The sequence below is a fragment of the Moschus berezovskii genome, chromosome 9 (assembly GCF_049115385.1).
Source record: "Moschus berezovskii isolate FMDL1 chromosome 9, NW_MosBer_1.0, whole genome shotgun sequence".
Classification (NCBI taxonomy): Eukaryota; Metazoa; Chordata; class Mammalia; order Artiodactyla; family Moschidae; genus Moschus; species Moschus berezovskii.
The window spans coordinates 100479996-100488455 of NC_142468.1; the positions used below are offsets into that span (position 1 = coordinate 100479996).

An 8460-nucleotide genomic window follows, 5' to 3' on the forward strand; every position below is an offset into this window, starting at 1 on the left:
ATATTTCTCCAGGCATGTAGGCAGATAGTGAGGTTGGGTTCTCTGAAGAGTTAAAAGCCAAGTACAGTGAGGGTGCAAAATAAAGAGAAGACTGGTTTCCCTTTAAGCTAAGGATAAACAGAGGCTAAATTTGTGGAAAACATGTGGAAACCCATCCAACAAGGAATATACATATTTATGATTCCAATCCCTTCAAGTCTTTGCTCAGATAGAATGTATAACAGGTACCTGTCAGAGCAATTTATAAACAAGCGAGCTAAACAGACTGCTTTAAATAAGGTTAGTGAGGTTTGTTATGTAGATTCCTTGGTGTCATCTCAGGTGGTAAGGATCTAGAGTTGTCTCTGATTAACTTCTGACCTTCCTGGCAGAAAGGAGAAGGGAACACCCACACAAATGTATGTCCTGGATTTAGGCAGATAGGGAGGACAGAGAGCTTTGCTTATATCTGTTGCTTCTCAATTGTCCTGAGATTAAAATGATTCTTAAGCCAAAGTGGCATATTTCAGGGTGGTATACTTTGCTACCTTTCACAGTGTTTTATTACTAATAACGATGAAGGAAATATAGCAAAACATTAAAATATGGCAAAGTTGAACACTATACAAAGACATTTAACCGTTCTCTTTGAGTATACTTAAAATGTTAAGGTAGTTTTACAGAAGGTTAAACTGAGGCTCAGAGTTAAATGATTTACCTAATAACTTATTCTTAGTTATTAATAGAGTTGGGACATGACTGAGCGACTGAACTGAACTGAACTGAACTGAAACTGAGGCTCAGAGTTAAATGATTTACTTAGTAACTTATTCTTAGTTATTAATAGAGTTGGGAACAAGAATCTACCTCCTTTAAGTTCTTATTCTTTGTCCTTTCCTCTGTATACTGCCCAAGGGCTGAAAGACCCTCCCTTTTTCTCCTGTGATTCTATGGCCCTCATTGTAATTGTCAGCAGTGTGGGATGCTATTTACTTTGTTCCAAAGGGAATATGTAGTGGAAAGTATTAATAATACCCATCGGAAGATGAACCTTTGCTATCTATTGCTACATCTACAAAGCCTCAGTTGGTCACTTAGATAAAACCATGCACTATTCCAATTTGACAGGAGAAAAAGGCATCTATAACCAGGTGGAAAAAGTTAATCCCACAATAGAAAATTGAAGAGTTCAATTTACATCTCTGATATGTCTTATATCAGGTAGGTTATATCTAACAAAAATGTACATTAAAAAATAGATTGTGTCCAGGTACGTATTGCATTATTACATTGTGCCTCAAAGAGAATCCACAGATGGGAGGAAAATGTATTAGAAGTAACAGAAAATGAGTCAAGATGAGAATGTTCATGTGTTTTAGCAGGTTTGGAAGAATTTGTGAGAGATTATGTAAGAAGGTGAAGTATTCTTGGGCAGATTATGACAAACTCCAATTGTACCTTAAAAAATCCAATATGGCATGCTTACCTAGCACCTGAATAAATAAACATGAAAATCAAGGCTATATATTTCTTTGTGGATACAGGCCTATGAAGGAAAACTATTAAAAAAATCGTGGAAATGTTAATACCAAATTCAGCTTATAGTTTTGTGGTTGTATATCTTTGCATCAATGATTTACTTTACACTCTGTAAAAGTGGGTTTTACAAGATTTATTTAAACCTATAGAAATACTGTGCAAATTTCTTGTTAAGATTCTCATTATTTTTTATCACTTTTTAAAAGCTTGGTAAACAGACTGCTGTTTATTTCCAATACAAAAAATAAGTAATTTTCTCTATGCTGCAAATCAAAGGGATTATTTTATTCCCTTTGAATTTGTTGGTTGGATTATGGGCACTGGTTTTAACAACTCAAGTATGAGCGTGTATTATTAATGAGATGAAGTGTTTTTGTTCCGTGTGGAGATGAAGTTTATGTAGGCAGTTTATGCTTTGTAGACAATTCACTGGGAAGGCCTCTGAGCACAGGGAGATTAGAAGATAGAAATACTAAGCAAAATGATAGATATGAAGTGGAATATATTTCAGTCAGCACTAAGTGCGTTTATGGAAAGTCTATTCCATGCAGAATATCTGCACTATATCCTGTGAGCTGTACTAAGATGCACAAGTGTTCAAGCATCGCTCCATGTGGTGGGAAATGTTAGCTACCCACAAACTCTTACCTTAAAAGAGCAATGATATACATGTAAGTAAAGCACCTCAACAAAATTAGGAGGTGAGAAATTTCAGCTTAAGCTCTGTGAAGACTTTTTGAGGAGATGACATTTGCATTGGAATAGACCATCTATTTGTGAAAGATAGGAAAAAATGAATAGGTAGTGTTTACCACCTTAATAAATGATTGAGTGTGCTTTGCTAGAGAGCAGTGTAGATAAAACCAGACGAAACCATGTATACTTGGTTGTCAAGGTAAAGAATTTAAAATTTATTTTTTCACTTTAATGAGTAATGAGATGTTACAAGTGGAAGAGTGAGGAAAAAGTAAGGTTTACAGCCTGGAAGAATAACAGTGACAGTTACACAATGAAAAATCCTGGAAGGGGAAACAGTTGAATTGAGGAGAAAAGTTGTGAGCCAGAAATGCACCTTATTCTCATAATTGATACACACTGTGCTGTGTGCTCAGTTGCCAGTCAAGTCCAGCTCTTTGTGACCCTATGGATCATAGGCCGCTAGGCTCCTCTGTCCATGGGATTTCCCAGGCAAGAATATTGGACTGAGTTGTGATTTCCTTCTCCAGGGTATCTTCCCAACCCAGGGACTGAGCCTCCATCTCCTGCATTGGCAGGCGGGTTCTTTACCAGTAGCCACCAGGAAGCCCATATAATGGAATATTACTAATTCCTCCAGGGGATCTTCTTGACCCAGGGATCAAACCCGTGTCTCATGTCTCATGCATTGGCAGGCAGGTTCTTTAGCACTAGCAGCACCTGGGAACACCTTTATACACATTGTATTCATACAATAAACATTTTCACTAGGTAGAGTTCATAATTTTATGTATAAGTTCATAAACTTGAGCAAGAACAACTTTAGAGATGGGGAAACAGAAAGAAAGTGAGTCCACATGGAAAAGGTAATAAAATAATGTATGGTATATTTCAGAATACTGTCAATTACATACTGTTATAAACACTGTTGTCACTAACACATTCATTTAATTTTTAATTTTTTAAGATGGATTCTCTTAATAGTTCGACTCCAGAAGTCCACAATAATGTATATACAAAATGTGGATAAGTTGAAATGTTTCTCGGAACATTCTTCCAATAAAAATATAGGAAATGATTTTCTACTTGAGGGCTTCCCTGTGTGGATTGTGATTGCATCTGGATCTAAATGAGCACTGATCAAAAAGTATAGAGTTTCAGATATGTAGGATGAATAAATTCTGGAGATCTGACATACAGCATGGTGACTATAGTTAGTAGTAATGCATTATAAATTTAAAATTTGCTGAGAGACTGGATTTTAATTGTTTTACAAATGAAAATATAACTATGTGGGATAATTGATATGTTAATATTAGCTTGATTGTGGTAATAATTTCACAGTGTATACAAGTACCAAAATATCACACTGTATACCTTATATATGTTTTGCTGCTGCTGCTGCTGCTAAGTCGCTGCAGTCGTGTCCGACTCTGTGCGACCCCATAGATGGCAGCCTATCCGGCTCCCTCGTCCCTGGGATTCTCCAGGCAAGAATACTGGAGTGGGTTGCCATTTCCTTCTCCAATGCATGAAAGTGAAAAGTCAAAGTGAAGTCGTTCAGTCATGTCTGACTCTCAGCGACCCCATGGACTGCAGCCTACCAGGATCCTCCAGCCATGGGATTTTCCAGGCAAGAGTACTGGAGTGGGGTGCCATTGCCTTCTCCGAAATATGTTTTACTCATCAGTTATTACTCAATAAAGCTAGAGAGGGTGGGATTGAGAGTCTAGGACGATATCCCAGAGACAGAGTGAGACTTTAACTTCTTATATGAAATAGGCAGTTGAACACATATATGCTCTTACATGGGGGTAAGATCACTTCTCACTCTAAGGTTCATTACTATAAATGTGATCAATGGTTAATTGTGAGAACAAATACAGCTATAAATAGAGCTTCCTGAAAGGTTTTTTTTTTTTTCAGTTCAATGGAATTGGATTTATATAGCAGGGCTATATTATTACAGGGAAGAAATGAAATGCAAGTTTGAAATAATTCTCAGGATTATTCTGATTCCAAATAAAATATATTTAAAGGAGCATGGGACATTTATAATTCAATTATTTTTTATTTCTCTATGCTGAAACAACTAGTCTTTAATTATGAAGATGTCTTAATAATCTCATGGAGGACACTAGGCAAGGGGATCATAAATTATTCTAAATCTAATCTTTATAGGCAAACATAATGGAAAATTTAGGTTTTGTTTTTAAATTATTAAGCAAAGATGAGTTTTAGATAATTAAGATAAAGTTATAATATGTATTTTAAGAAATTATGCAAAAGAGTAATTGAGAGTCTAGGTTGCAACTATAGACCTGGAAAATATATATTCAACAGTATCTCCTTAGTAGGAACTGTTTAAATTGTTATTATTCCTGCAATAGTAGTAAAGTTTTGTTTACATTGTGATCATGATAAGTTAGGTCATGAATGAGCTTCTTTACTACTGTGTGAAAGATTATTAAGACTATCCCAAAACTCACGGGATTCTAATGAGACTGAACAAATTATTTGGACATTCTCATAAGCTCCTTCTGACTCTTCAGACATGTTATCATGGTCTCTTCAAAATTTTTCATTCAGCAAATATGCATTATATCTGGTATCTCAGAATCCTTTACATTAAAAGTGTTATAGTTTGTAATTCTGATTCCCCCAATTTCCCTTCTTCAGGATTGTTTCAGAGCAAGTCTGCAGCCTGGATCCATGGATAAGGTCAATTCATCGGTGGTGTCTGAGTTTGTGTTACTGGGACTCTAGTTCTCAGGAGATCCAGATTTTCTTTTTTGTTTTCTTCTCTGTGTTATATGTGGTCATTGTGCTGGGAAACCTTCTCATTATCCTCACAGTGACTTCTGACAACAGCCTGCACTCTCCCATGTACTTTCTCTTGGGAAACCTTTCCTTTGTGGACATCTGTCAGGCTTCCTTTGCTACTCCTAAGATGATTACTGATTTTCTGAGTGAACACAAGACCATCTCCTTCAGTGGCTGCATAGCTCAGATTTTCTTCACTCACCTTTTCACTGGAGGGGAGATGGCGCTACTTGTCTCCATGGCCTACGACAGATACGTAGCCACATTCAAACCCCTGCACTATGTCGTCACCATGAGCCGAAGGACATGCGCTGCTCTGGTAATGATCTCCTGGCTGTGGGCTTGGTGCACACACTAAGCCAGTTGTCATTTACTGTGAATCTGCCTTTTTGTGGGCCCAATGTAGTAGGCAGCTTTTTTTGTGACCTCCCTCGAGTGACCAAACTTGCCTGCCTGGACTCTTACGTCATTGAAATCCTAATTGTAGTCAATAGTGGAATCCTTTCCTTAAGCACTTTCTCACTCTTGGTCAGCTCTTACATCATTATTCTCATCACTGTCTGGTTTAAGTCTGCTGCTGCAATGGCCAAAGCATTTTCTACTCTGGCTGCCCATATTACTGTAGTAATAGTATTCTTTGGACCTTGCATATTCATCTACTTGTGGCCCTTTACCACCTACCCTGTGGATAAAGTTCTTGCCATATTTTATACCATTTTCACTCCCATTCTAAACCCTATTATTTATACATTAAGAAACAAAGATATGAAGACTGCCTTGAGGAAAATTATGACCCATTATTTGAGGCCCAAGAAAATTTCTGAAATGCCAGTAATAGTGAGGAATTCCCTTTATTAAGACCAAATTCATTCAAATTCCACAAATCAATAGTCTGTTTATAAATATTTTCAACATGCTTGCGTGGTATATCTTAACTGTGGTGAAAGTAATGAAGAAGATGATTTAGAGATATTTAGTGGATATTAAGTTTTTTCCCTGATATCATCTTAGCAAAAGTTACATATCCAAGAATATGAAAAAAAAAAAAAATCATGACTACTGGTTCTGGAGATAAGTTATGGGATGGTTGTATATAGATAGCATAGATGGTTTAGTTATAGGTAAATATAAATAGGATGGGAAAAAAGAATGAGTAGCTGATTCTTTGGTGGGGATAAGTTTAGAAATTTTTTAAAAATCTTATGAGTTTCCTAATTTACATGCCTAAGAATCAATATAGGCAAATAGTGTTCAAGAATCTGAAATTGAATTTTCCCCTCCAGAGGACAGCAGCTTCACTGATTTAAGATAAGTGCATAAAATTAAGTGAAGATTCTTCAGTTATGAGATTTCTCTTCCAATATCAATTATACCTATCCCATATTATTTTCCAATAATTAACAGTGCTTTAAAATATGGAACTAAATATAATTGGAAGTTTACTTTTCAAATATATTGTGGGCTTTCTCTGATCAGTTAAGGAAATGCCAGTTTCCTCTGAAATTGCTAGTTGTAGAAGACAGGAGAATCTTTAAAGCTGACCAATTCAACACTGACTTTTCAGTCTGTTCTATAAGGAGCTGTGCAGCACTCTTTGTATGTGGGCCAAATACAAAGTTCTTTGTTATAATGATCAATGTTAAACATACATCCTGGTTAGTAATCAGGACCCCACAAATGGATCTCTACCCTGGACTCTGGGGACAGTTAGGAAAATTATTACTGTTGATTAGACCTTCTAATTTTACTTTCTCAAATCTCTCAATTCATACAAGGCAAATAGATTATGGAAATATTAGTCTCTCTTTTATGCTAAGAATGAAAACTCTAATTTTGCACTTTATTGTTTGCCTTTTTTATTTATTGTTGCACTTTATTGTTCAGTTATACATTGTAATGTGAAGGCACTGGTTTTTAGTTTGGGTAAATTGATTTGGTAGGTAATTTTTGACATTGAAATCTATATGCCATATATAACATTGAATTAATCTTAAATTTGTATCTTAATGAACTTCTTGAAATAAAATGCTAAATATTAAGAAATGGAGTCTGAATTCCCAGAGTTAATTTCACAGAAGAAGAAATGTTCCTGTCAGAGGACTCCAAATTTTGAATTTTTCCACATGGCCTCACTTACATTGTATGCAAATGAACAAAGTATCTTTGCAAGGTCTCGCTCAAGGAGATATAAAGTGCTATCTATATCTCAACTAAGTTTTTTTAAAGAATGTCTGAAAAGCCAGCAATTTTTCTTGTAGTAGAGAAAAACATATTTTGTTCTTAATTCTTTATGTAATCTCTTTACGAGCTGCATATTCAAGGTCCTACCTTTAAATGTTGATGAAGTTGACAACTTTCTTAGCAGTAGATAACAATTTCAGATAAGTTAGAAGAATTTCCAGCCAATGTGTGCCAAGAAAAAGAGCAATGGTAACAATTATGTCTGGTGTTTCCTTTCATCAGAAAAGGTAATAAGAAAGGTTAGAAGAAAATTACAAGTATTCCTTTAATAAAAAGTATATTTTTCCTTTCTGAAGGAGGGCATGGCAACCCACTCCAGTATTCTTGCCTGGAGAATCCCATGGACAGAGGAGCTTGGTGAGTACAGTTCATAGGGTTGCAAAGAGTTGGACACTACTGGAACGACTTAGCACACACATATTTTTTCCTTAGTTCATTTCCTTTTTTAAAAAAATATGTGTATTTTTGATGTGAACCATTTTTAAAGTTTTTAAAAATGTCGGGAAGTCCCTCCTTTGTCTATTTCTTGACAAAGAAGCTATATCAGTTAACAGTTTAGCAGGAGAAAATCAAACAAAATTTAGTAACATACATACATGTGAGAGACCCGGAAAACTGGGTAACTCACCAAAATGGCTAAAACCTTCACCTAAATACTGCCTGCAGCTAAAGAGAAAAGAGGATGTTGGGGACAGAGGTATGGTGAGAGGAAGGCAATTTACATGAAAATACAAAAGCAAATGTTTGGAAAACGAATATTTGCTGAGCTGTGCAGAGACAATGGGACACTGAGAAGAATCTTAACAAACAGACTTTGCTGTGTTCCTCCCGGCTATACACCTAGTTCATATTATAGCTATCAAGGTGACAGTGTGTTGCGATAAGTCACTTCAGTCGTGTCTGACTTTGCAACCCTATGGGCTCTAGCCCGCCAGGCTCCTCTGTCCATGAGATTTTCCAGGCAAGAATACTGGAGTGGGTTTCTGTGCCCTTCTCCCGGGGATCTTCACAACCCAGGAATGGAACCCATCCTTCCCAACCCAACAATGGAAACCTGTCTCTGCATTGGCAGGCGGATTATTTACCACCAGCTGGGAAGCCCATCAAGCTCCCTTCCTAAAACAGATCCTGTCTACATTCTTGAGGCAGTTAAAGGGAATATCAAAGTTTCTTCCTGAGTCT

The 8460-nt window shown here is 36.4% G+C and overlaps 1 pseudogene; it reads left to right on the top strand.

Annotated features, from left to right (window-relative positions):
* Window positions 1–4926: 4926 nt before the first annotated feature.
* Window positions 4927–5895, top strand: LOC129563079 (olfactory receptor 4K5-like; annotated as a pseudogene).
* Window positions 5896–8460: the final 2565 nt, after the last annotated feature.